Source organism: Lutzomyia longipalpis, chromosome 1, assembly GCF_024334085.1.
Source record: "Lutzomyia longipalpis isolate SR_M1_2022 chromosome 1, ASM2433408v1".
In the NCBI taxonomy this organism is placed as follows: Eukaryota; Metazoa; Arthropoda; class Insecta; order Diptera; family Psychodidae; genus Lutzomyia; species Lutzomyia longipalpis.
In genome coordinates, this window is record NC_074707.1 from 41,964,603 (window position 1) to 41,992,313 (window position 27,711).

Genomic DNA, 27,711 nt, shown 5'->3' on the forward strand with positions numbered 1-27,711 from the left:
CTGCGGCATACATAGATTGCAATATAATGGGCCAGCATGTAAATGTGAAAATTATTGAACTATGCGCGCAAAGGGTTATTTCCAAAAAATACTGCTTTTTCGGAAAAAGACAGTTAGGCAGGGGACATTTTTAATTAACCCCTAATTTACCCCTTGACAAATCATTAGCATCTCCCGTCAGTACCTATACTTTTCATGCCAGGCTTAGTTAGGGGTTTGAAGGGGGTGGGAGCGGTGGGAGTATGGGTGGCGGGTGTGATTTTCACGAGTCAAGCCCAATTTGATTCGATCAAATGCCATCCAATGAAAATCCATTGGCAATTTAACCTCTTTCACTTTTTGATCGTTCAAACGGAAAATTATATTTTCAAAATCAATTTAAACCCATAGTACCGTGGATGGGGTTGAGTGCTGCGAGTGAAAATGATACGGGAGGGATTTTTCATCATCCCCCTTTTGTATTTTCTTGCATGGGATATTTCCAAGAAGAATTTAACTATAAGAAAAACTTGATATTCTTTTAATTTGATTTCCTACGAATTGTAGGAGATTTATTTCATTCTTAAGGGGGTTGAAATTTAATCTTAAAATTCTTATTTTAGACTTCAGGCTTAAGGGTAGTTTTTTCATTCATTCGATAACCATTCAGCGATTTATCTGCACAAGAAACACTACTACTACTAATATGGAGGGGTTTGGAGGCGCTCAACAACTTCGCACAAGAAACAACTCTGATTTTAAATTGATTTCAATAATTTTAATTTAGGTTGATGATGGAAAAAATAATCCAATACGGGATTTATCCCTTTCACAGAGGAAAAATCATTTTCCCAACCCTTTTTACATTTCCAAGAAAAAATTCTCTTTGTGTGATTTTGAAGAAATGAGAGAGAGCGTGTGGTTCGGGGGGTGTAGGTTAACCTTCTCTCCCGGAGATTTACTATTGATTTGCATATGCCGCCCCGTGATTTATTGTACATGCCTATAAATCAATTTTAATGGGGTAGTCAGGGTAGTTAGTGGAGCGATGAATCACTCGCAACATTTCCAAGTCTGGTGCGTGCATTTATTGATCAAATATCTCGCACTGCTCACACTATTCCATCAACTTCTCTGCTAATAAATTGTTGATAATTCCACGAAGAGTCATTAGGAGAGCGTGTGGTTTCCTAGTGCCAATGTTTTATTTCTCATAAAATATTATTTGAAAAAAATAGGTCTTCCACGGAGGAAGGAAATTCATCATCAAAAATTCTTCCAAGATTTACGAGGGTGACTTTCTTTGGGGATTTTTCTGCCTTCAGAGTATATTTTTTGCTGTTAGGGGAGAGTGAGATTGTGACAAAAAAATAAGAGACAGACTGTGCAACAGAATGTAAATAGCTTGTGACACTTTCTTCGCACCCGAAAAGCCAGTATACTAAATGCTCCTTTTTTTTCTCCCCACATAGGGGTTGAATGGCTGCCCCATAGGGTAAGCGGGGAGAAGCAACACCCTGGCACATATCGACTCACAGTGTCCACTAATGGTATCATTAATTCCCACCCCTATGCCATTCCCCATGGCACAGAAGAATTGAGGCGAGACTGAAGGTGGATCGCTTATTCGCATGGTTCAAGCTGGAAAATCCTCCCCCCGTCCTTATTATATGAAAATCTATAGAGGTAACAATATAAATAAATTTTTAATGGACCACTTTAACCACACGAAAACTTTTCACTCTCGCACACAATTTAGTCACCCTCGTCCCTCTCTCTCTCGTGGAAAAATTTCCAGAATGGTTGCAACGATGATGAACGAGGCCCCAAAGTGGGTGAAAATAACTGTATATAAACCTCCCCCATCACCCAAACCTCTATATATGCTATTATCAGCATAAATTGCGAGGGTGGCACCACACATGCTTCAGTCCACCCCTCTTCCCTCAACACATAAATAATTAAATCCTTTTGGAAGTCACTGTTCTGGCAAAAATCATTTCATTCTTCGTGTATTTTGCCTTTGAGAACTCAATCGCACGTCAATCGAAGAAATTTGTTGAATATCAAAGCTTATGTCTCTACCACTCCATTCTCTGTGTATTCCCTCGTCTAATTTTCCACCCACAAGGCTCTATCCCCCCTCATACCATTGGTGAATGGGCTTGTTTACACGGATGCTTGAGACTTTATGTGGCGCCAATGCTATGGGGGAATGCTCTTTTTGGACGCACTTTCTTCACACATATTCATGATAATCTTCACGTATGGAATAAAAGGGGGAGCGCTGTTTGAAAAATCCTAATATTATTTCTCCAAAATATTCTCGACAATATTTTTCAAATTATTCAAAATCAATTTTTAAAATTTATTCAAAAGAAAATTCTCATTTTTCTTTATCTATAAAAATTCTTTTAGAGAATTCAAAAGGATTTAAGACATTTCTATAAATCTTTCATTGATATTTAAAATTTATTTCGCGCATAAATTCCTGATCAATACGAAGAGAGATCTTCATCAGGCTGTGAGGATGATTCAATTTAAATTTATCACAATATTCTGTTTCAACTCTCGCAGCACGACTGTAAATTCACATTTTTACAGTGCACGTGAGTGGGTGGAGTGAAAATTAGTACCAAAACACATCGCATACCGCTTCGATGACAGGTGATCATATAATCAACGAGAGTACTGATCTTTTGTCGGTTACACCGTGAAGGTAAATGTTGGTGGTGATGTTTTTTTTTCCTGTATACCTCAATCTTGGAAGTCTTTTGCTTTGTTGCGCTCCCCAAATGCTCAATTATGTTATGCTTCTCATGTACTTGGGGTGAGTAGATGTCAAGGGCAGGCAATATTGGCTCCTGTTGCGAAAATGCGTTTTATATACACGAGGGTGGTTCATCTCTTGCATGGGTGAAAATGCTCCCTCAGACAGTCACACATCACATCAAAGCGACTTTAGCCCCATTCTCAATCCACGCGGGGCCTCAATGCGGTAAAAACCCTCTGTATGGATTTATTCAATGCCCCCGGGGTTCCTTTTGAACTCACACCCCACACCTTGCCTTTTTCGCTGTCACACCAACCACAAATTATAAAATCACAAGTCCCCAGGAAACAATTTGAAGGTATTTTGTTATGCTCTTTTTTGCGATTTTTCATCAGAGTTGAAAATTATCCGTTGTGTTTGAATTCTATTTAAAATTATGTGACATTTGATTTGACAAGTAAATTATACATTTGTCATAATTTGAATTTAAAATGACACAACGGTAAAAAAAAACAACAAAATATTATTAAAAACAATAAATAATATTCTCGAATCTAGAGGCAAATTCAACTCTTGTATGAGTAATTCTTTCGATAAAAAATGCGTGTCAGAAATGTGATGGAAAGGAAGAAGCTTAAGGAATTCCTGTCAAAATTTTTTTCTCTTCATGTTTCAACCTCCAACCTTTTCTTGTTTTGATCAAATTATTCTCTGCCTCTTTCACTTAGCTATGCCAAGAGAGCTACGGCGTCAGAAAAAGCCACGGTAGTGTCAGGGAATATCTCATCACAGAAAGGTGACGAGAATGCCAGGACAAAGAGGAATGCCAGAGAGAGCGAGAAGCTCCTGGATGGTTTGGGACTACGAGAAAAATTGTTGGTGCATTTATCATGTCTGTGTGCGAGGGGATGGACGAAATAGTAGAGCAACAAGAGGCGATTGATTGAGAGCGATGACACGAGGCGGGAGTTGATAAAGGAGCTACCGAAAGGAAGTAACATCCCCTGCAAGTACCCCCGAAAACCTCCCCATCAATGATGATGATGACCGGATGGCGACGACTGAAAAATTGCTGCTGACATCTTCAAACCTCCCTCTTCGATATTATTTCGCTACTACGCGGGGTTGCTACTTCTCTTTTTGATATATAATCAAAGACGTGGCATTATGTTTAACTGCATCAAATATGTTTCTCAATTTTTCACACCGCCCTTCGCTTGATGCTCCTCGATGCTGCGAGAGATAGACTTGAGGGAATTTGTAGGGGCAATTTTTTCATGAGAGACTCAAGGATAATTCGTTTAGTCCTCATATCACTTTTATGACATATTTTGATTAATTTTATGCTCAATTGCATTAGATTTAAAATTAAAATGAATTTATTTCTTCAAAGAAATCGTTTAATTGAGCGTCCTTAAAAATTATTTAAAAAATCGTGTTAAATTCTCCTGTCAGAATTTGAAATTCAAAAGATAACGATTTCAACGGTTAAAAATAAAAATACCTTAAAATACTTCTACTTTCCATATTATTTTTATAAACGAAGAAATATGCAAACAAACCCAAGAATAGAACCTCCACAAATCCAAAACTCACCCTCTTGTAATAGAAATTCGGCGAATTTCTTCAAGGGTGCCACTTGTGCCACATCAAGTGATTTGGCTGTTCGCGCTATTTATTTTGCATTTTCAACATTCCCCCCATCGACAAATCGCTGGTAGTAACACATTCTTCGTGGAGAAGAACTGTGTGAGCCCCCTTTTGCTCTTCCCAAACAAATTGAGGGTGCAATTTGTCCTGAGGGTAGTTTGAAAAATCCCCCCACCTGGCGAAATTGCGGAAGAAGTGTATGTGTGGGTAGGAAATCCACTGACAGTGCATTTAATTTTGAAAACATGAAGAATTTATTTATATAGTCAGGTACATGTGCTGTACATACATACATATGAAATTATGTTGTCCAGTTTATACATTGCAAACGGCAGATGGATGACACATCTTCGTTATGTTGGGAGAATCGAGATTGATGGACGGCCAAGACACAAATTTAATTGAAATGTTCAATTTCAAAATAACTCCAATGCTATTTACACTACTCTTTTATTTATATATATGAGCTTATAGTTTCACCCAGAGTGTATGCTCCTCGGTTTATATGGAGTCTCTTGGTTGTAACTTTGCTTATACATATGGAATTGACCATTTTGCCTGTCACGTGTCAGTCAGAAATGAGTGATCGGTTCGTTTGACAGAGTAGAAACTATAACGTGTCGTCCAATAATACTTCCAAGACGCCACAGGGTGGTTCGCCCCATTGATTTTCCAAGAGACGGAAACTTTTAGCTATATATGTTGGGGTATATGTATGCTTGAAATTGGGGTTGAGTGGGAAGGGGGTGCAATGTGTACATAAAGTATTGTAGCACTGTAAATTCAATCGATACTCCCACGACAATATCGGATAGACAATATATATTTATTTTTTAATGCAACATAGTCGGAATTTTCTGATAAGAAAACACCCTCTGATGAGAGGTGAGAGAGAGTGTGAGAAGAAGTGGTATGGTAAATGGATGGCTTGCTGGATGGATGGCATATCCTCTTCAAGATGTCACTCACATATATTCATGTTATTATGAGTGATTGAATCGTTTTCCTGAATCGCCTGCACATATCACCCGACATTTGCTCCCCTCAGTGCCACACACTCCCCGCCGCATGGCACTTCATTTAATCCAACTCACAGAGACATGCCGATCCAGCTCCTGGGAATTCGATCTTATGGCGCTCATGGGTTGATGATTTACAAAAAAAATATACGCGAAGATGCCATCAAAGAGGCGACAGATTCAATTAAGCGTGGAATCCGCAGCGATCGGCATAAAATCAATACAATCAATAAAGAGGTGCATAATTCTCTCCCCCAATGGGAACAACCCAACTACACCCCTCACCATCCCCTCATGCTATACCCAACCTCTGCAATAATGCCAATTTATTGATCTTTTGCAGTGATCCACTCAAAAAGTGGCTCGTAAAAGTCACCCAGCGGAGTGAAATGAGGCGCGCACAAAATGTTGGTGGTGTTTAAAACCGAAAATTTACTGATCAACCATCAAGAGACAGCGTGAGGTTCAAAGGCAATATCCACCGCAACACACGCGATCTTGCACGTCTTTCAATGCAAAATTTATTGATATTAATTAAATGATTGTAAAATTGTGCAAATTGTTGGTCACTGAACGCATATTCCATTGGCGATAGGCCGCGCGCGCACTGTTCCCCCCTCACACCCCTTTGATGCTCGATGAAGTTTTTTTGATGGAAAATGCAAAAATCATCGGACTTTGCAATTGAGTGTGGTGTGTGTACATATTAAGGTCGCTTCCATCAAAATGGACATTTTAGATTAATGGAAATTCATTAATGGGATGGAAAAGACAGAGAAGCAACCACACCACAATTTATTTTATTGAAATTACTATTGGCACATATTTTATGGATATTATTTCCACATCATTTCCATCAATTTCTGTGGACTCCATTTATTTGTTCACAAAGGCACTCTTGCACACGATGATCTTCGCGCTCCCTCTCTTCGCACGATCGCACCTTTAACAAGGGCCAAGGGGGAGAAATTCACCGTCTGCGGTGTACACCAGCATTTAGTAAGGTGCTTTTATGTGCAGGAAATTATACGGCTGATTTGCTGATAGTTGAAAAAAAATCTAATTTATAGCAATTAAAGAAAATTGCCACTGCTCAGCAAATAATTATTTTATTTTATAAGAATAAGATAAAGAGAGGAAAATTAAAATATTATTTATTTTTATTAATATTACTTTATTCATTGAAAATAATTCAGTTCAAATTCACCTGTTTTTGAAACTTAAAAAATATTACTAATGCTGACATTTTTTTTGTTGAAAATAAAATAGAAAAAACATTTTCTATGATTTACTAATTTTTCTTATTTTTTAATTTTTTTTATTAATATGTTGTCAAGTTGAAAGGTCAACGAAAATCAGTAAAGATCAATGCGTGAAAATCGAAAGAAATCGGTTTAGAAAAACAAAATTTTAAGCTTTCTATGAATTTATTTTTATTCTCTTTTTTAATAAAACCGATTAAATTAATACAAAATCATTCAGCAACTTCAGCAATATGACTTTAGGATCACAGACCATTCATTTTTAAGATAGATCACACAAATTCTAAGAAGCTAATCTCCTTTTTAAAGACTAAAAGCTTAAAAGTTTACTTAGAAATAATTCAATTGCCAGGGCCGTAATCAGGAGAAAATATTTTTTAAGCCCAGTATCATTCATTCAAAATCCAATCGAGATCATCAAAAATCTCAAAAATTAACAAATTCTCTAAACTCCTAACTTCTTCTTCTTCTTATTTTTTACGGCTGTTGGATACGGCCAAGTTCCATATAGCCAAACTCCTAACTCCATGATCGTAACTCAAGATTACGACTTTAAAAATCATTCATAATATGATTTATTACACATAAATCCCACAAATTTGCATAAATCTAATTCACCTCGGCTAATTATCGCTTTTGCAAGCATGGGTTTCATAAAATATTAACCAGCATGATAAAAGTCATACAAATAAGAAAAAGATCCATGATAGTGATTGATTGTAAAATATTGTATCAAGTCATTAAGGAGACTTACAATTGCTGTAGACATCTAATCAGCGCTGCTTGAACTTCTTCAACCGGTGCGCGTGTTCCTTCCTGTGTGACGAAATCTCGCGACACAGCAGAGATTTGTCGCTTGATGGGGGCCTCGTGTGTTAATCAGCGACTCTTTTGCGTTTCAATGCCACTCGCTGGCCACAAATCCTCGGGAAATGGACATGGTCCACCTTCCCATCTCTCTCTCTCTCTCTATGCACACACTCCAGAGTGGAAGACCATCAATCACAATTTACTTTGGCCACCCAAAAAATCTCTCTGGCTGCTGCTGAATTTACAAGCGGGTTCGCGCTATCAGCGCCGGACCGTGAAGCATGTGCGTGGCGCTCACACCACCCAAATGGTGGTTGCGGGAAAAAAAGCTAGGGGGTGGTGTTGGGCGCCAACAAGTGGAATGAATATATTTTCACACTAGTTGCTGGCTTTTTTTTATTATTCACTTCTTCCTTCTCCTCTTTCACACACCGTATATACTTTTTTTCCTCGTTCTATGCTGGCTCCAAGTGACAAATTATTGTTCACCATTTAAAACAATTTCTCTTCACACATTTCCTCAATCTCTGGCGGCGTTTGTTTTATTTTCTGTTTTTGGTGGACCGACTGGGAAAATTCAGCATATATATTTTAGTTTGTGTCTATATTATGCGTTTTTTGGTGCGGGGTATTTAACGTCTGTGGTTCACAGACGCAGACACAGTGTGTGTGAGAAGTGGCGGGAAAATTGAAGATGTCTCGTGGTTTACCCTCTCACTTTGAAAAATCCACCACAACACACGATGGGAAATTTAGTTAAAAGAACCCCATAAATAATCATGCGCAGATTCACATTGAAATGCACGAGGGGGAAAACCTGCGGCATGGTGTGTTGAGGAATTCGCGATATTTTGCCAACACATAGCACACAGCACGCGTGGATTGTTCCTTGCACCACGCGGAACGCACATCGGCGAGTCACTTGTGCCGCGTACTTGTACACCCACGGTCACCACTCAACAGCTCCTTGGGTGCACCGCAATACAAATACAAAAAATAAATAAATATATACGATTGTGGTCCTGCGGGGGTGTATCACGCACTTATCACTCACGCGTCGCGTGTCAATCGCATGTCAATCGTCTGTCAATCGGAGATTGGCGCACGCGAGGGTGGAAGACAAAAAAAACCGCGTGTGCAAACGCTCTTCGCGTGTTCATTGACGCGCCAAAGGCCCGAAAGTGTCTCTCGCGAGATTGTCTCGTCAGACGGCAAAAACGTGGTGATTTGTTCGTTTTTCTTCAGCACAAAATAAAGTCTTGAGTGGCTGATGAAAGAATAGCTCGCTTACGATGGAGACGCTATTTGTGATCCATGCCGCCTTCGTGTCCGACGGAGAATGAAAACAGTTTTCATATTGACAGACTGCTAGCCGCTTATTTTCTCAGGCCAATTCAACCATCCCCGCCACAACAGACTGGGTAGCACTCAGTGTACATCACACACTTCCTCAGTCAACCAAACTGCTGTGCCAGAGAGCGCGAGAGTTTTTGGGAACAAACGAAAAATCCCTTCACTCACGCAAAGGGGAAAATCAAGTGAGTTTCATAGAGAGAGATTTCTACCCCAATGTGACACACAAATACCCACACAAACTCTCCCCCCAAGTACGTCCCTTTCTTTCCAGCAAACACACACGCAAGGCACCGTGGTGTGATCACATTCACGGCGCAATGCAGACACAAGTGTTGAATTGGGGGTGTAGTAGTGACTGCCGAGAGGGGTTGCTTTACCCAAGAAATTTTCCGGTGCGCAGAAGTGTGGCTGGAAAATTCACTCCCACCACAGAGAGGCAAAAAGAAAACGGTCAGATCGTAAATTTGAATTACTACAGCACTTTTTTTTTGATACTCAACCATCGATTTTTCCCTCAAACAGACAACTTTTGAAATTTTCCACGAAAATGTGAAAAGCTCTCGGTTGGGGTGCAGTTTTTGCATGTTTTCTTTCCACTTATTATTTGAGGAAAATATTTGGGTTTTCCCCTTATTAATACAGGAAATTGGTGCTTTGTAGGTAGATAGATATCTACTAGATGATTTTATGAGATATTTTAATGTTTTTATGCTTAGGAAAATGATTAATTAGGCCAATTTAGTCAAGCTTTTTGGGAGATTCTTTACTGATTTATTTGTTCTTTAGTGTTTTATTCAATTTTATTTCATTTTTGGTGGAAAACTGATCAAAATTATTCCTAGGACGCCATCTTGATAAACTTTAGATTAATTTTGATAAAATTTTAATAATAATAAACATATTAATTACGTAAAATTATGTTGAAATTAAACTTTGAGAATCAATTAAGTTTAGGCTATTAGGCTTTCTTCGACCTTTAATTAATAAACCTAAATACAGAAATTTTAAAATTTCGTTTAAAAATAACGTTAAATAAAATTAATTCAAAAAAATAGTGAAAGTAAAACAAAACTAAACACGTGTGGGATAGATTAATTGAAATAGCTTATCCGCCTTTTCAACACCCATAAGAAAATTAATCAATTCCATCACCAAACCTTGACAATTTCTTAAACAAAATATCTCAAAAAACTTAACGAGAAAATTGAGAAAACCCCAAAAAAGGTCAGATATAAATTAACAAAATGACCGTGATTTGTTTTAAATATCGAAAAATTTGAATATTTAGATCAATTAGCAACGAAAATTTATCATTTTAGAGCAAAATTTGCCAAATAGAAAGATCTCTCATGTGGTTTTTGAACGTCTCTACACAATAAAAAGATCAAACGAAGCCAAGAGAACCCCTCGCAATGCAATTAATAAATTTAAATCTGTCTCTTCCTCGTGTCACAGAAGCAAAGTGTATAGTCAAAGAGTGCTAAATGCTTCAAGCTCGCGCATTTGAGTTAATAAATGCAAAGAGCATACATAATGTCTAATACAAGTTTCTGGCCAAGCGTGTGGAGTTTGCTGCTGCTTCTGGGTGTGGGGCCAGAAGAGGAAGAGGCAGGCAAATAATATAAAAGTGCCATTTGCAGGAAATTCTATTTGTATATTTTCATAAAATATAAACCACATTATAACCATATAATCATATTAGAAAATTGTGAATAAACATTTCATGAAAACGTCGTCTCCTTTTTCTGACCTCTCAATGAACGAGAGCAATTTGGTTTTGTGTCATGAAAATCGTGATTCACCTTTAGGAAAACTTGTGAAAATGCTTGTGTTATGCAGACTCTCTGGTTTGAGGGGATCTTCCTCGCAATGAAATAAAACAGGGAGAAATGGCAAGAGAAATATACAATTGGATATAATTTTCAAGAAATGCATCCAATTTTGCTCCAGGGATGACTTCTTTATTATTTCTCTCATCTTTTTCTTGTTCTGACTTTTTTTTTTATCATCCCAAAGCTTCTTTGGTGTACGCTACATTCTCCTCGATATCCACTGCTGAAGAAGGAAGTACCACGTTTTGTGTATAAAGAAATCTTCAGAAGTGAAGCATTTCTCTTTTAGAGGAAATTTATAGGAGGGTGGGAAGAAGGGTGTGTGTGGATGGGTGGGTGCTGGTTATGAAATCCTCCGGAGATTTGATTCTTTTTTAAACCACTCAAATATAGCTCCTTTGTGCCTTCAAATTGAGAAATTGCTGTGCCGACATTTTTGATTGGAAAAACGATTTTAAATTGCTTCTAGTTTTTATTCCATATCCTTCCCAAAGAAACTAAGGGTGGGTAAATGATCTCAAAGGATATGAGATTTAGAAATTTAGTCCCTAAAATAGACCCCCTAACTGATTGAAAAAAAATGCAGTAAATGATAATAGTTTATTTGAATGAAGAAGAAAAAATAAAATTCTAAAAGCTTAATTGAAGCAATAAGCTGTAAATCTTTCCCTTGATTACCCGTAAGAAGAAGCTCTTTAAGCGGGAATCATTTTAATTGAATTTCGTAATAAAATTTGAGCATCATCCCGACAACGAGAGAGATACTCTCCTGGAATTCCTTTAGTCGTTCGCTGATGCAAGAATAAGGAGTTGGATGGCATTTTCGAGGATGCACACAAGTCTGAGCTTATCATTTCGATGTCACTCTGTCTAAAGCGGATGATGGAGTGATGTTGGTGAAGAGGCGGATGAGGAGGTTTGCCACTCTCTTTTTTGCATCTCCTCACACGCCGTGCGGCAATGAAGAAGAAATCAGTGCCAAGAAGTAAATTGGCAAGATGTGAAAATGATGCCTTTCACAGGGTACACAGAGCTGTACACTTTTGCCACTAATATGCTGATGCAGACGCGCATCAATCTCCAGATGCATCAGCTTTGGATTTCCTTCTTTTTTCCCTCTTCATGCTGGTAATACGGGTGCACACACACGGAAGGGGGGAGCCCCCTTAGTTACCCCGCAATGCGTCTATTTGTCTCACCATGTGAGTGTTTTGCTGTTTGTCTCTCGCACGAGGTGTTTTTGCATTTTCCTCACCCGTTTTTAGCTGCATAATCCAAATCCAATCTGACAATGTGTCAGTCACGAGAGGTGAGCGTTTCACTTTACAAATCAAAGTCAAGCAGGATGACTGAAGATGTGATGGGCCTCAGCCGCGCTGCCTAGACACATGATGGACGGATGGGAAGATTTGTTATAAATGCTCAAATACAACACAATAAAATCCATCCATCCGTCTCTCGGGGCCCCGGTTTGAATTGCAAAGAGCAACCTCATCGCAATGCATTTTATTCGTGCTATATATCCAACATACATGTATGCTATGTTGTATAATATGTGCCAACAATTTGCACTCGTAGCTAATTTTCCATCTCCAAAACCCCAATCTTGCTGCATAGAAACGCGTGCGCCACACAAAATTGCTAGGCTCTCCTCAAACCCATCTCATCTGTCTTCTTTTCCACGGACTTTTCTTAATCTTCGTGATATCTTCAATCAAATATAATAAATAAACACATAAGATGAATTCATCTAATCTCCCTCTTGCACTGTGTGTGTGTCTCTCAATCTCGCACCTGACAGGATAATTATGGCGAAAATACATGAAAATGCACCCAAAACCGTTAGCAAAGCGAACATAATTCCAACAAATCATAAGACAATGCGGAGAATTGTGCGAAATTGTGAATGATGGCTCCCTGATAGCTCCCATACATGGTATCATAATATTTTGAATTTACAATCTAACGCAACACTCTTCACACGCAGAATTACTTTATTTGCAATCGTGATGGGAGTTTTAGAAAAGAAAAGAAAACGATCCCAAAGAAGGAAGAAGTTATAGGCTTCATTGAAATGATTAAGGTACTAATGCTGCGAAGAATTGCGTAATTAAAAGAAATCGCTGAATGAAAAGCGTCTTAATCAGCAATTTTGCGTTATTTTTTTTATTTAGTGTAATTATGTTTTCTTTTTTAGACTAATCGTATTCTTTTCTAATTACTTCTACTTTCCAATTTTATTTTGAAAATGATTCTTTCTCTTGGAAGCAATCAAAAACTTTCAAAAATGTTTTTTTTTAATTCAATAGAAAATTCTTTAATTTTTTAAAAATATTTAGTAGAATGAAGAAAAATTTATTTATACCTATATGTTTAATTTTCAAAAGATTAAACTCAAAAAAATATTTAAATCGAAGTCAAAAATTAGTTTTTTTTTTGAGTTCTCAAAAGACATTTAAGTTCGCTTAAAATATTAATCAAAAACCAACATTATATAGGACCATTTCCGATAGAAAATTTTCAAAATTAAATATTTTTTTCTTCTCATTCAATCGCAATATTTGTCACCTTAAGGGGGGTCTCTTGGGAAATCTGTTAGAATTTACTCATTTTTAATGTTGTCATTTTCTTGGCGTTTTTCTTAAACTTGGATATCCGATGATGGTTACATTTGTAGCCTAGTTATTGAAGTGTAAGAAAATCACTTTTCGCCCTCTTAGGTGCGACGCCATCTTGTGATTTTCCGTCTCTTTCACAGAACTGCCCTAAAACACAAAGGTAGGTTTTTCTCAGGATCTACTAGATGGATTTTGATGGGATAAAAAGCAAATGAAAGAGGACATACCCGTGCAGATTTTGATGTACCAGAATTTTGAATTTCCATTCTGGGGCTAAGAAAAGTGGAAAAACGTCAAAAATATCTGAAAAAAGTCACATTTTTCCACTTTTCTCAGCCCCAGAGTGGAAATTCAAAATTCTGGTACATCAAAATTTGCATTAGTATTTCCTCTTTCATTTGCTTTTGACCCCATCAAAATCCATCCAGTAGATCCTGAGAAAAACCTACCTTTGTGTTTTGAGGAAAATCTCAAGATGGCGTCGCATCTAAGATGGCGGAAAGTGATTTTCTTACTCTCTAATGATAAGTCTTTAAATGTCACCAACACTTGAAGACCGAATTTAAGAAAAACCCCAAGAAAAATTAAAATATTTAATTTCACCAGCTCTCAAAAGAGACCCCCCTTAAGAGCATCCCTATAACAATGTACACTCAAAGAAAATATTCATAGCGTTGTTTCTACCACCTCGTCCTTATAAGCCCCCACAGAGCCCCAGTGCCTTCTGTAAATGCAGTAGAATGAGTTAGGGGTTAGTGGAGGAAGAAAAAAAGAACGTTCACCCACCCACACATTCATCAACGCTTCCACCCACGTCCACCCACATTTCTCGTCATGATTGGCTATGTGACGTCATTAAAACGTTTGATTCTATCGCTGAAAGATTTACGCATTTCAATGGGGGGATGAACGACATTCTCTCTCGCTTTTCCTCTTTTGTTGTGTGCCACCGCACCACCCCCGAGTTGTCTTGCAGCCCAAAAAGGGCGAGAGGTTCCGATGGTTGGGTATTCCTCTCGCAGAAGCCAACTATGTATGTAAGTATATATGGTGGTTCGGGTGCTCGGAGAAAGAGAGAAAATATATATGCGAGAGTTGCCATGACTACCGAAAATTTATTGAAAATGGAACACCACCATTCGTGGTGACTTGGGTGGTGTGAGGTGGGTGGCATGGTGTAGTAGAGGGTGCTACAGCCCCTGCCATTGCACACCAGAGTATCGAAATCTTTCGACTGAATCTCGAAAAAGCGATGGTGGCGTGTACATCAAGCACCGGCAGCCAAAACTCGTCTCTCATGTATTTTTCGGCTTGCGATGATAGCATTTTGAATTTGAGAGCTGTGAGAGGTGATGGGGGGTGGCAAATAAAACACACATACACATAGGGCACCCGCGCGGGGGTGTGGGGTTGAAAGGGGGAGTGCAAGATGAACGGCTGGCGTGGATTCTTCCATCCTGGCAATTTCCACCGACACCCTCGGAATCGTGTTCATCGAACGACGACGAAATCTCTCTCCAGAGAGACAATCAATTCCGACAAAAGTGAAGAAAAGACGACTGACTCCATGGGTTTGGATGGTTATATTGAGGAATCGTGAATATTTAAAATATTTCAGACATCATTTATCCCCATCTTCCGAATCGATTTTTTGCACCCAGCCCCCAAAATGTACTGCTTTGGTTGGTGTATAGCGCCTCATGAAAGCATCGTATCCAATTTAAATAACTCCTCTTAACTCGCCCCCACACCCCCCATGTACGCGATAGATTTCGCGTCTTTCACCCCTTGAAGTCACTCTCACGGTGTCTCATACAGCATATAGCAGCATACAAAATCCCATCTTCCCTCCGCTATTTATTGCCACCATCTTCAGATGCACATCTCCTTTGCAGCAACGCCCGAAAACCCATCCACCGTCCAGCAAACTGCATCATCCCTCACATAAGATCCTTCCACCATCGCAACTGTATTACTTGCACTCCGGAGGTTGTGTGTGTGTGTGTACGTCAATAAATCCTCCAGGACTCGACGCGATAGCAGTTAATGTCAGAAGAGCAAAATATATAGGATTTCGAGCCATAAGAATTTGCTCCATTGAAACGGAGGCAAGTCAGTAGCAGCACTGTCTTAAGTTTATACCATCAATATTATCCTAAGGCCTTCACGTATCATCCTTATACATGAACCTTTTTTTTTTCCTCCTTCCTGCCCCCTTTTTCTTTGCACCCCCACACAGCTCTCCCAAAGTTCACTTAATGGATAGACAACCCACGAATATATTTTGCAGGAAGCTGTGATTGAAGGGTGATCCCTGGACTGTGAGATTTTCCTGGATTTTCTTCAAGGAAAATTTAGTAGGTACATATAGAACTAGAGGGATAAACATTTTGCTGAAAAGATTACATCAGGAATTTTGAGGAAAATGGACCTCTAAACATAATGTTAAATCTTACACTCAGAAAAATATTTGTTTACTATTCATTACAAACTTGTGGAAAAATTCTAATTTGAAATGTAATCTTTCTATGCGATTTTTTTACAGGTTTTTTTGTCCACTTTTGTTGCATTTTGTATGTGGGAAAGCTCTCTGTTGGGTTTAGAAGCTTTTCGTGTTTTTTTTCTAAAGTTTTCGCCACACAGAGAGAGTAGAGAAAAAAAAACTTGTAGAGAAATTGTAGAGAAAGATTGGGTTTTATATTAGAATTCAGCCACTGTTGTAGATATTTTATTATTCTACAAAATGCTTTTTGCAAGTGTTTCTGCGTCAGCTTTCTTCTTGCAGTAGCATAACTTCAGAAAATTACCCGTTTTAATAAAAGAGATTAAAACATAAAAATTACATGTAAGATGTTTTTAAAATGAGCTTTACAGTAAAACATGATTTTTTCTGAGTGTTCTGCCCAATTCGGTTGCAATTTAATAACAATTCCTTTGAATTTGGCACAAATATCTCTTCCTGAACAACCAAAGATGGTCACAAATTTTGCAAAAGCACTTCTCACTTCACCTCTTATCCGTCTTGGACTCTCGACAATCTGTGTGGTATTTTATTGGTGCAGAAGTGACCTGAAAGGGGGCAAATTTGCATTTTCTGGCGTTGCATTCTGTGGGGGGGGGGGGGCGAAAGGTGTATCAGTTCAAGGAGGAAGCACTTGGATATGTCTTTTGTGTGTAGTCTTTTGGAACGATATCGAAGGTTGTGTAGTATATTTTTCCTTTTGCACAGAAGACATCACGATATCAATCTTCTTGTCTCCCTCATGCAATTCCATTGTTTTTCATTATCTACCTCTTTTTGAGCCTCTTTGTCCACCTTCATCGTCCCATAAACTCCTATTTGGATCATTCTATCATCTCCGGAGATAGACCGTCTTGTGCCCATCGCAGCATCGCTTCTTTCAAGAGCAAAATTCACTCACGACTATCGAAAACTGTCCCAAATGATTTGTTTAAGGTGAGCGTGAGTGTTTCTTCTGGATGTTTTTTTGCACATTTTTTTCCTTCGGAGTGAACCCCCATTTTTTTTATTTTTTTGGCATGAGGGGGATTCTCAAGGGGACGCCAGAGTCAGCACATACCATTGTTGGACAGTAGAACAATAGCAGGGAGTCTCTCATATCATAATCTCTCCACCGAGCACGCAGTTTGCAATAAACTCACCTTGTGGCACGGCCCCAGAAAGCAAGAAGGCGCAAGTGATGAAAAAAAAAAAGAAGAAGAAATACCATGACGAGGGCATGGAAAGCATAAGCGAGGAAACTTGGGAGGAGAGAAGAAACGATAAAGAAGGCCAGGAGAGAATCTTTCATGGACTGTCGGGTTTAACTGCTCATTTGAATTCATTACGTAGACGCATATGATCTCATTATGAGCACCATCCTCCTCCCCCAATTCCAGCTTCGTGGCCACATGATACTCGCCCCCTTCTCCTCTCAGCAGCACACACAGTAGCCAAATGAGGGATAATTTATGGGCGTGAAGATTGAGTGAAAATTTACACACAATTTTTCGCAGTTCTCTCACACAAAACACTATTGGCTACATATTTTCTCGCATGTGCGATGATTTCTTCGGGGGGTGCGAGGTGTGTATTCCGCAGGAATAAAAAAGCGGCAAAAGAAGAATGTTATGAAGTCGTAAATTTGGCCCATAGCAGAATACTGCACACACAATTCACAGGGAAGTGGATAGAAAATGGAAAAATAGAACCTTCTTGTATAGTGGGATATTTTTTCTTAAATAAATTTCTTCTACCCGATTTTTTGCACTTGAGAAAATTCAAATTATTGGGTTTTTCAATTTATTTTTCTTTATGGAAAATATTAGAAAGTTTTTCTTTTTTCTTTTTGAAGAAATCAAAAAAAATCTTTTTTTTTATTTTCTGAATTAATTCGTAAAAATATTTTCAGATAATTTCTAAAATTATGGGAATTTTTAGAATCTCATCGATCTCGAGGAATAAATTTAAAATTAGGTACATTTTGTCAGATAAAAGACAATATAACAAGCTTACAATTGCTCCGGGAGATTCAGCAACACCCACCCTAAAAAAAACCTCACACGCCAGTAAATTTCTTGCTGAAGAGAAAATCGCCCTGGAAGCTCCCTTACAAGGCTGCCGAGGGAGGGGGCATACACAAGAAAATCCATGAACAATACTGCGAAATTGGGAGGAAAGTCTGGTGAGCCCGACGAAGAGCGTATTGAGAACAATAAAAAAGAAGTAGCAATAACAATGCCAGAGCGAGTCAAAAAGTATCAAAAAAGCGTGCGCTGATTCTCGAGGGTTATATACCTTTTGGTTGGGGCCTTTTGAGAGGGTGGCCGCGGGGACAGGGGGAGCCGTGCGCACGGGTAAGGGGCCTGGGAGAAAAAAGAGACACCTTGACACGAACTCACTGTTCACAGAATCACGTATCTTCATCAAAGGATATAAATTACGCACTGTTCGATTTTTATCCCGCAGCACAATCTCGCGAAATACCAAAAAGGAGAAGAACATAGAGTTGTGTGTGGCTCGAGATAGGAGTCTCTCTGGGTATTTAATGGGGTTGGGGCCTACGGCATCTCACTCTACCTCGTGGCTATTTGCTGGATATGCTCTTTTTCACGGAGGATTGCACCATATGAGAATATGCAAGAATTCATCCCAGAGACAGAGATGTGCGAGGGAGCCTCTTGTGATACCTTTTTTTCCCAGAGATCCAGAAGAATGGTAGCTGCCGTGGTCTTCGCATATATGGGGCTATATGCACATACAACAGACACTTGGACCCTTTTGACAGTTGATCACTAATTGCGGCACCTCACAGGCCCTTATGCATGCGGCCCCCGGAGTCCTCTTCGCATGAGAGCAGAATTTTTCTTCATCATCCCCGCGCACTACCCGCCCGAGATAAGAGACCTCGATAATTGTGTGCATGCTGGCCATTTTTTACATTCAACTTCATTATTCCACCACAGCATCTCTTGTCCCGGAGAGGACTTTTCTTACGTAAAATCGCGCACATATAATACGAAAAAAAACTGGCAAACACTGGAATTCCTCATGTGGATGATTGTATCAAATTGATTAGTAGAGCTTTTGAGGAATTTTTCTTCTTCTCAATTGGGTGTCTTACACATGCCATTTGCAGTGTGGAAGAAAAAGCCTCCTCCTCTCACTTAAACCTCTCTCCATCGTAAGAAAATCAATTGTATAGTGGGAGCAAATGGTGGGATGTGAAAGAATGAAAACTTACCCAAACAGCATTAGTTCAGCAGTTGGTTGCTTCTGATTAAAATTAGTTCAAATACATTCTCCACCAAATCAATTGATTCTTCATCTTTGTCTCGCTCCGTTTTGGTGCTTCGAATCTGCAAAGAAAAGAATTTGCCCAAATTAATTTCTTTCTCTCCGCCATTCGCCTCCGTATCAATTTTATCTGCGTTGCTACGGAATTAATTGAATTTTGAAGTAAAACAAAACATTCGGATGCCAGAAGGAATTTGTCTCGAGATATAGGGGCATGCAAATCACCTGCAATTGGGAGGAAATGTTGTTTGTGAAAATATCTTTAAAATAAGAGAAAAAAATCGGACAATTTCTGAGATACCGAGCATTTTATTCGATTTGCAGAATGAGTTTTAATTTTATTTAAAGAAAAAAGAAGAAAACGCAGACGATATGATTTTTTTATTTCATAAAAAATATATTTTTTTGTTTTTCTTTATTTTTTTTATTAAAAAAATGTTTTGGAAGCTTCTGTCGAAGTTTCAATTGAATTATAGATAAACCACCAGGCGGCTCCATATTAATCTATTTAATTGCAAGTTTTCAAGTAAAACTGAAATGCGTATTATAAATTGGGGTCTCCACTGTAAACTTTTTAAGTTTATACATAGTATGTCAGACAATTTCTTGACAATTAGGGAACGACAGCCTTGTAAAGTTTTCCTAAAATAAACCTTTTCCAGAGAAGAAAAAAATCATAAATTCCTTCTTATTGAACAGAAATGTTCACAAATCATTATTTAGAATAAACATATTATATGCATTTATATGTAATTCTACATTGAAAACATAATTCCCCAAAACGCTATATATAATGATGTATGTATATAGCAAATTTGCAATTTGTGATTCCCATCGGCGTTGCACTTCCACTACTTGAAATGAGCGCTGAAATGAGCAAAGCACTCGTGTTAGATTGAAATCCCAAGTCTGGCAATTAAACCATGGAAATCCACCACAATGTGAATCCAATGCGAATCCAATGGGACAGCGAGAAAACAACACACGAATGAGATGGGTCCGCTGGTATGGAGAAAAGTGTATTTAGCTGTTTGTACATCGCATTGAGGAGTCAAACGGCGGCCGGGAGTATGTTTTGAGAGTGTTGTGTTGAGTCGGAATGGGTGAACTAGCTGGGCTAGTTTCCCACCTAAAAGTATGTGCGGCATTGCATTTTGGGTGGCTATGTATGTATATAGTTATATAGAAAACACATATATGTTAGTCCCAAGAGCCATACAGCACTCTCCGCCATCCATCAGCAACAAGTAGTTTAAATGCACAAACAGCATGCGGATTCGCAATTCCCACATTATATCTCACCCGAATACCACCGCACACATCTCCTTTGCCCATCCTCCACTGAGGAGAGCATCCCGCGCGCACCCACATACCCTACTGTATTGTTTATGTGCATGAAGAGGCCCCCTCGTAAATACACAACACACACTGGAGGTGATGATGCCACTGAATATTTGCCTCTCCTTTTGCCAAACATTACCCATAGCAAAGAGTGATGATACACGCGACACTAAACACCGGAATGAACACTCAATGGGCGAGGGGCTTCCCACCCACACATTGGGCTTCCCCCCAAAAACACTCACCCGCCCCCATACTGCCATATAGTCCTTCCTGTGACTCCCAAAAGTGCGTTAACACCACAGACGGGTGGAGGCATTCCAGGAACTGAGTACCCCATTCGTGGGAGTCAAGATGCTTGCTCCATTCCGAAGTTTATTCTCATGAAATGCCGTTAATTTGAAATATTAAAATTTTATCTTAAAAAAAATCAAAATATTGGAAAGAATTTAGAGTTGAAATTAATAGAAAATGAAAGATTATTTCTTTTAAGTGATGGTCCTTAATATTTTAGTTCATTTTTTTAGGATTGAGTGTATAAATTGTTTTTAATCAATAATATAACGAAACGACTTTATGTTCGTAATGGATATAAAAATTGAATTACTTAAAAGCCGCGAATTGTAGGACTAAATCTTTTCTTGGTGGACGTTCTTGGAGGGATATATAGTTATGTACTTTTCTATTTACCGTTTTCATAAATCTTTAATAAGGTTAAAGTCTTAAAAGCAGGACATTGTTCTTTATTTAAATTGTAACTTTATGATTTTTTTAAACTCTTTTCAGAATAAAATAATTCTAAGAAATTCTAAGTGAGCTAAATTAATAAAAAGAGCGAAAAGTTTCTCAGGCTTCTGGGTTTCCGTTTTATAAAATTTCTTCTTTGAAATCTTGAGCTTGTACCGAGACTAAGCAATCATTTTAAACGTTATAAAGTCCTATATAAAAATTCTGGAAATAATTTTTCCTCATTTTTTCCTTAAAGAAAATAAAATGTAAACCAGTTTTTTTTTAAATAAATAATTTTTTGTAACCGTCTTCACAAAAAATCGTACATTTCAAATCCACCAACCTTTCATTCTCCCCAACTTAAGGGAACATTCCAAAGGAATCCAACCAAGAAAGGCGGTATCCTAGCCATTTCCCAAAAATGTCACTCACTTTTTTCCACCACCGCAATTTTGTCAACCATTTCTTCTATACATTACTCACAAGGGCTAGGAGGGAGAAAGAGCCCTCACGAAAAGCCAGGTGCTGTGAGTTTTGGTGCGCTATATAAGAGAATTGAGGAACATGGTGTTCGTCACTGTCATCCAGCACCGCTGTCCATCATAAATCAATCCGAAACGCCGTTTTTTTCGTTATTTATGTGAATTTGGAGGAAATTTCTCGCGCTCCAGGCAAAACTCGCCGCCCTGATGCTATCGCACATGGATGAAGGTTTCTTGTGGGTAGAGCATGGTGGTGTGGGGAGGGTGGCAAAGGGAAGAAATTGGATTTCTCTGCGAGAGGGAATAAATTGAGGTGAAGAAATGCCACAAGATGGATGAAATGGACCAAATGTCTATCCTGGCGTGATAAACAGCTCTCACACTAATTCGAAATATGAAATGAGGAGAAATAGCTCTCGGAATCCGTTGGCTCTGTGTGTGAAATCAATGTGTGAGAAAGTCCATTTTGCTCTTCTTTCAGCCACATTGGAGGCAAATAAATCGATGACTTATTGGACTACACCACATCTCTTTTTCTTTCTCAGCCAGCTTTCACCACAAAGTGATTAATTGATAAGACAATTTGCGAATAGAAATGAGAATATGGTGGCGGTGTAAGAATACTATGTATGTACATAACATATGGTTTGTTATATATTTGGAATTGCTACCTACTACGGCGAGTTTACAGTTATTACGCAATCTACCCATTTTGGAAGCCCAATGGAACGTATCGTTTTCGAATCCCCATTAGCGGTTACAATTGCATCCCAATCAAATCCAAATTTTCATCCAGAAAACCCCAGAGTCTCGCACATTTCGTTCCAAGCCGATAATCTGGTGGTGTGTGGCCGGATCCCGCACACTAAACGCCATAAGGGCTTTATTGGCCCTAACTTGAGACGCTTCAATGGCGGTGACTGATGAGATTTTTCTCTCTCTAAATTTCCAAGAGACACACAAAAGCAACGAGAAAGATCCATCATAATAAATTTCCTCATGTCCAATGGAGTCAATTTTTCTCTTTCACTTTCTGACGAGGAAGACACACCGATACAACAAAAAAAAACACTGGCGAGGGAAGACTTCCTTCGCCAAGATCACCATAGAATTGACAAAGAGAGAAAGCTAGTGAAGGAAAAAAAAAACTCCGAAAGACATGCTTTTGCATCATAAAATATCCTAGCAATAAATCAAGAAATATCTAACAGTAAGACTCTCTTTCACTTAATACCAGAGAGAAGAAAAAAAAACACATGCTCAGGCGATATTTCAAACATTCAACTTGATTTTCCATACCAAAAAGTCCTACGTGGCCGATTCGGGAAGGAGGGAATGGAGGGTGAAACAAGGAAGACATACTTTCTATTTTGGTTACGCCACTCAGTATTTTTGCGTTCTTTACCCCGAAAAAAAGGCACACGAATGGAATTTTTCTTCATCTTACGCAAAAGACGGACACTCCATGCTGTGACAAGTGCCCTTCCGTTTAACAATTAGGCCAACAATGCATGAAGGATGTCCTTTTAAATTTTCTTGCCAAAAGTTGATAAGAGAGGTTCCCATAAAAGGTTATAAATAGTTTATGATTTTATGACTTATATAATATTTGATTTATAACTTCTTTAAATTTTTTTTTTAAATTGAACAAAATTTTTAAAATATGGCTAAAATTTAATTAAAATAAATCAAATATCAATGTACATCATAAACTATTTATAATTCCAACATGAATAGTACCGATCGAGAGGGTTATCAGTGATTTTCAGTTAGTAGTGGCACTTCAAGGCACCCATAAAAGCAATGGGTGGCATTTTTAGACTTCTGCATTTAGTCCATAAAATCAGAACATTAATGCCTTTTAAGAAATTCTCCCACGAAATTTTCAATTACAACACTGAGCTCATAAAAGATGTATAAAAATATGAATTTGCATATGTTTTTACAACAAAATAATGTATTTTTTATTATATTTTATTTTATTTTCTCAGTGATATTTTATTAAAAATGTATTTTTTTAATTTTCAAAACAATGTAATAACTGAATTAAAATAATTTTGAATTTTATTTTTAGGGGATAGTTTTCAGTGTAAAATTAACTGTTTTTAATTTGGTATTATTACCGCTTTTGATTAATTTTTTAAACAATAAAAATACACTGAAATCATTGAATTGACAGCCTTTGTTCAGTTCAATTAATGCTATATTTATCTGTGATTTTTAATGATATTTAACAATATGACGAAGCAGTGTCACGTCCACCCCTGCGTCAATTATTTTAGCTGTGTTTCTTTCAGACACAGCTTTTGTGTACCGAGCAAAATCGAAAGTCGTCAGATCGGGCTCAAACTTGGGATGAGCACGAATTAGGGTCCCCACATTCCAAAAAACGTATGCGCCAAAAAAAAATTTTTTCCGGCCGTCCGGCCGGCCGTCCGGCCAGCCGTCTTTCCGTAGTTCAACACGTAATTGCGAGAGAACGGTGATAGATAGAGACTTGCGGTAAACGGCAAAGTTTAAATATCGACTGGAAGACATCCGATTATGAGGTCAAATCCACCCCCCCCACCCCTCCGTCCGCCATTTTGAATAACCTCAAAATTTTGTTTTCGCTATATCTCAGCCGCTATTATAGCTAGAGGGCTGAAATTTTGATATGTTGTAGGGGACATCAAGACCTTTCCAACGATACCTCATTTTCAAAAATCGGTCAAGCGGTTTAGTCAATATGGCCGCCACAATTTTTCATCGAAAATCGACTATAACTCGAAAACGGCTTGACCGATTTTGATCAACCCGGGCTCAAATGAAAGCTCTCGATAAACCCTACAACTCTCTAGAATATACGAAGTTTCAAAAGTGACCGCTAGGGGGCCAAAAATCAAAAACAAAATTTTCGATGAGTTTTCGATGAATATCTCGAAAACGCCATTATCGATTTGCTTCATTTTTTGATATGTTATAGCTGACCATATTATCTAGCTCCATGCCAAAAATGAAGAAAATCTATGTCTCCGTTCTCGAGATATAGCCTTCCAAAGTTGGCATGTCATATCTCGGGTTCTACAAGTCCGATTTTGATCAACTCAAGTGCAAATGAAAGATTTCGTGAAGCCCTACAAATGTCTAGAACATTGCAAGTTCGAGAAATGACCGCGAGAGGCGCTAAAGTCAAAATTAAAATTTTCGAAAATTTCGAACTAGAATATTTCGAAAATGCCATTATCGATTTACTTCATATTTTAATATATTATAGTTGAGGTTAAGACCTTTCCAACGATAGCTCAAACTCGAAAATCTATGGAGCCGTTCCCGAGATATAGCCTTCTAAAGATTTCTTAGGGTATGACTTTTCAACTTTTCCCGACTTTGCGCGTATTTAAACAAATTCGCGTTCTAGTTTGCTCTCACAAAATTGGTACACTGAAAGAAACACAGCTCCCGTAAGCTTGGTCAGCTTACCCGTACATTTTAATTTTTTTATGAGCCTTTAAAAACTACAAAATCATGCTTTTTCAGAAATTATATCTCTCAATACACTTTTTTTTTTCAAAATAAATAAAACTTAAAAAAAATAATAATTAAGGTTCAGTTATAAAGGATATTTTTTCAATTAACATTGAACCAATAATTTGCTGAATAAATCTTGAGATCACTAATCAAGAGTAAATTGAATCTTCCATCAAAATGATGAACTTCTCCTCAGGTTTGCTCGTGCGCATCTACTTTAGCTTCTTTCATATGGAATATTTGCTTTTGGGTTGGTGAATGCCAATCGCAGAAAGAGAGTAAAACATAAAATATTTGATGCACCTTTTTTATTGGCTGCAAAATCGAATTTATTCGGTATATAGCTCTCATGGCTTTTTTCTTCTCAACTGTGTGGATGCATCCTCTTCTTTTTCGCAAAATAGCATTCACATGTCATTGGGGCAGAATGTCGTAATTTGTCGAATTTATTATTGACGGTGAAGATGGGACGGGATGATGACAAAAAGAACGCCAAGAGGTTGGGGACACTCTGTGCCAGGGAGAAATATAGTTATTTATCTTCATTTATATGAATTCAACTGATTAACTCTATAAAAGTTCTCATCTCTCTCTACCCCCGGTATCCGCGCGCCTTTTGCACTCAATTGCGCGAAATACCTCTGCACCTGTGTTATGGAATTAATTAAATAAATAAATCCTTCATCATCACTATGGGGAAACTTTTAAAGGCGCTCAACAACCAGGGCTATATGCGCCTCATCGGTATAATAACGGGGCCCCCCCGAATGGTTAGGTAGAGAATAAATAGTCTAATGAGTCATTATTTGCGGAATTGTTTAAATGTCACTTTTTAGTCCACTATCTTCAATAAAGTCCAACACTCTTCTTATGTCACCTTCACTACAACCGTCACCAATTGCCGAAATTTTGATGCCTCCTAGGGCGTTTCTGGCATTAGAGAATTTCAAGCATTCTTCTAAAATGTGCTGCACTGTCACTGTTTTGTCACCTCTACACACATCACACTTTGGGGGACGTGAGACTCCCTCCATGAGATATCCGTGCGTCACCCGTGTGTGACCGATCCTCAATCGAGTCAAGATGGACTGCTCTCTTCTAGAAAGACCACTGGGGTGAGCAAGTGTTGTAGGATCACTGCATATTTTTCTTAGCTTGTTCTCGAGTGAGACGCTCGCCCACTCCTCGAGTCTCCTACTCCGCCACAAGGTCCTGGACTCACACTGGGCATCCTCGAGGGGCACCCTCCGATCGTCGACAAGGCATCTAACTATAGATGAATTGGCTAAGCCATCCGCAGTCTCATTGCCCGGAATGCCACAATGGCCTGGGATCCAGACAATTCTGGTCTCCGGACTCCTGACAAGATGGTCCCTGATGCCGGTGATAAGGGATGCACGAGAGTCAAATCCGAGCACAGCGTTGCAGACAGACAAGCTGTCTGTGAAGATAACTCTGTTGTTTTGGTTTTCTGGGTCAAAACGAAGAGCGTACAGAATCGCGAATGCCTCAGACGAAAAGACAGACACCTCCCCACTCAGCTTCCTCGTTAGCTTCCGCTCAGGTGACACCCTGTACATCCCAAAACCAACACCACCAGCCTGCTTGGTTCCATCAGTGTAAAAGACACTACTGCCCTGCATGCGCTCCAACCTTTCCAAGACCAACCCCCGGTACTCCAAGGGGTGGGTATGTATTTTTTTGTGGCAACTGAGAGAAGTATCGACTGAGAGTTCATCGAACCTCCAAGGGGGATTGCTAGGGATGACCCTCCGGAGCAGGGTCATTTGGGGAATCTTATAGTCGCGGAAACGGTAAAGACAGTGATCGATAATTGAGGTGATTCTTCTGCTTCTTGAGGGTTTTCTGCTAGTCAATGCCTTATGTAGAAAGTGTGAGGAGTCCGCTTTGACTTTGTTCGCCCAACGGATGATCAGCAGGTTTCTTCTTTCTTCAAGACTTGGAAGGTTAGCCTCCGCAAGGAGGCTTAGGACGGGAGAAGATTTAAAAGCTCCGATTGAGAGACGAATCGCTGTATTGTAAGGTCCATTGAGCCTGTTTAAGGTGGAAACGGATGCTGTACCGTACGCTTGAACTCCGTAATCGCACTTTCCCCCCACCACTGCGAGTGCCACTCGAAGCAAATGCGACCTGTCCGCACCCCAGGAAGTATTGGCCAAAGTCTTAATGAGTTGAAGTCTTTTAGCACATTTGTCCTTAAGTTCTGCAACGTGTTGCTTAAAGGAGAGTTTGTTATCGAAGGTGATTCCAAGTATTTTTATGGTCTCCTCGACAGCAATGGGAGAGTCGTAGATCGTGAAATTGGGCGGGGTTAGGCAAGGCTCGTGCCGACAGAAATGCATTGCCTTTGTTTTCTGGGCTGAGAACTTAAAGCCGTTTTCTCTTGACCACTCCTCCAGGCATCCAATCGCCTTTTGCACCTCAAGCCTTGAGGCGCAGTCTCTGGAACCAGCGAAAATTACCAGATCGTCTGCATATAGGAGATGCTCAACCTTGCAGAACGAAAGGCAGTGGGAAACCCCACTCATAGCC

The 27,711-nt window shown here is 38.9% G+C and overlaps 1 protein-coding gene across 2 annotated transcripts in view; it reads right to left on the reverse strand.

Moving 5' to 3' along the window:
- Positions 1-27,711, reverse strand: part of LOC129787388 (protein tiptop) — a 156,110-nt gene that overhangs the window by 105,482 nt on the left and 22,917 nt on the right. The window contains exon 2 of one of the 2 annotated variants that reach the window (XM_055822928.1): positions 19,044-19,158. The gene's annotated coding sequence lies outside the window, so the exon portion shown is untranslated. Of the gene's footprint in view, positions 1-7,437; positions 8,839-19,043; positions 19,159-27,711 lie in introns of those variants that run through there. The other variant, XM_055822929.1, reaches the window with a different exon arrangement.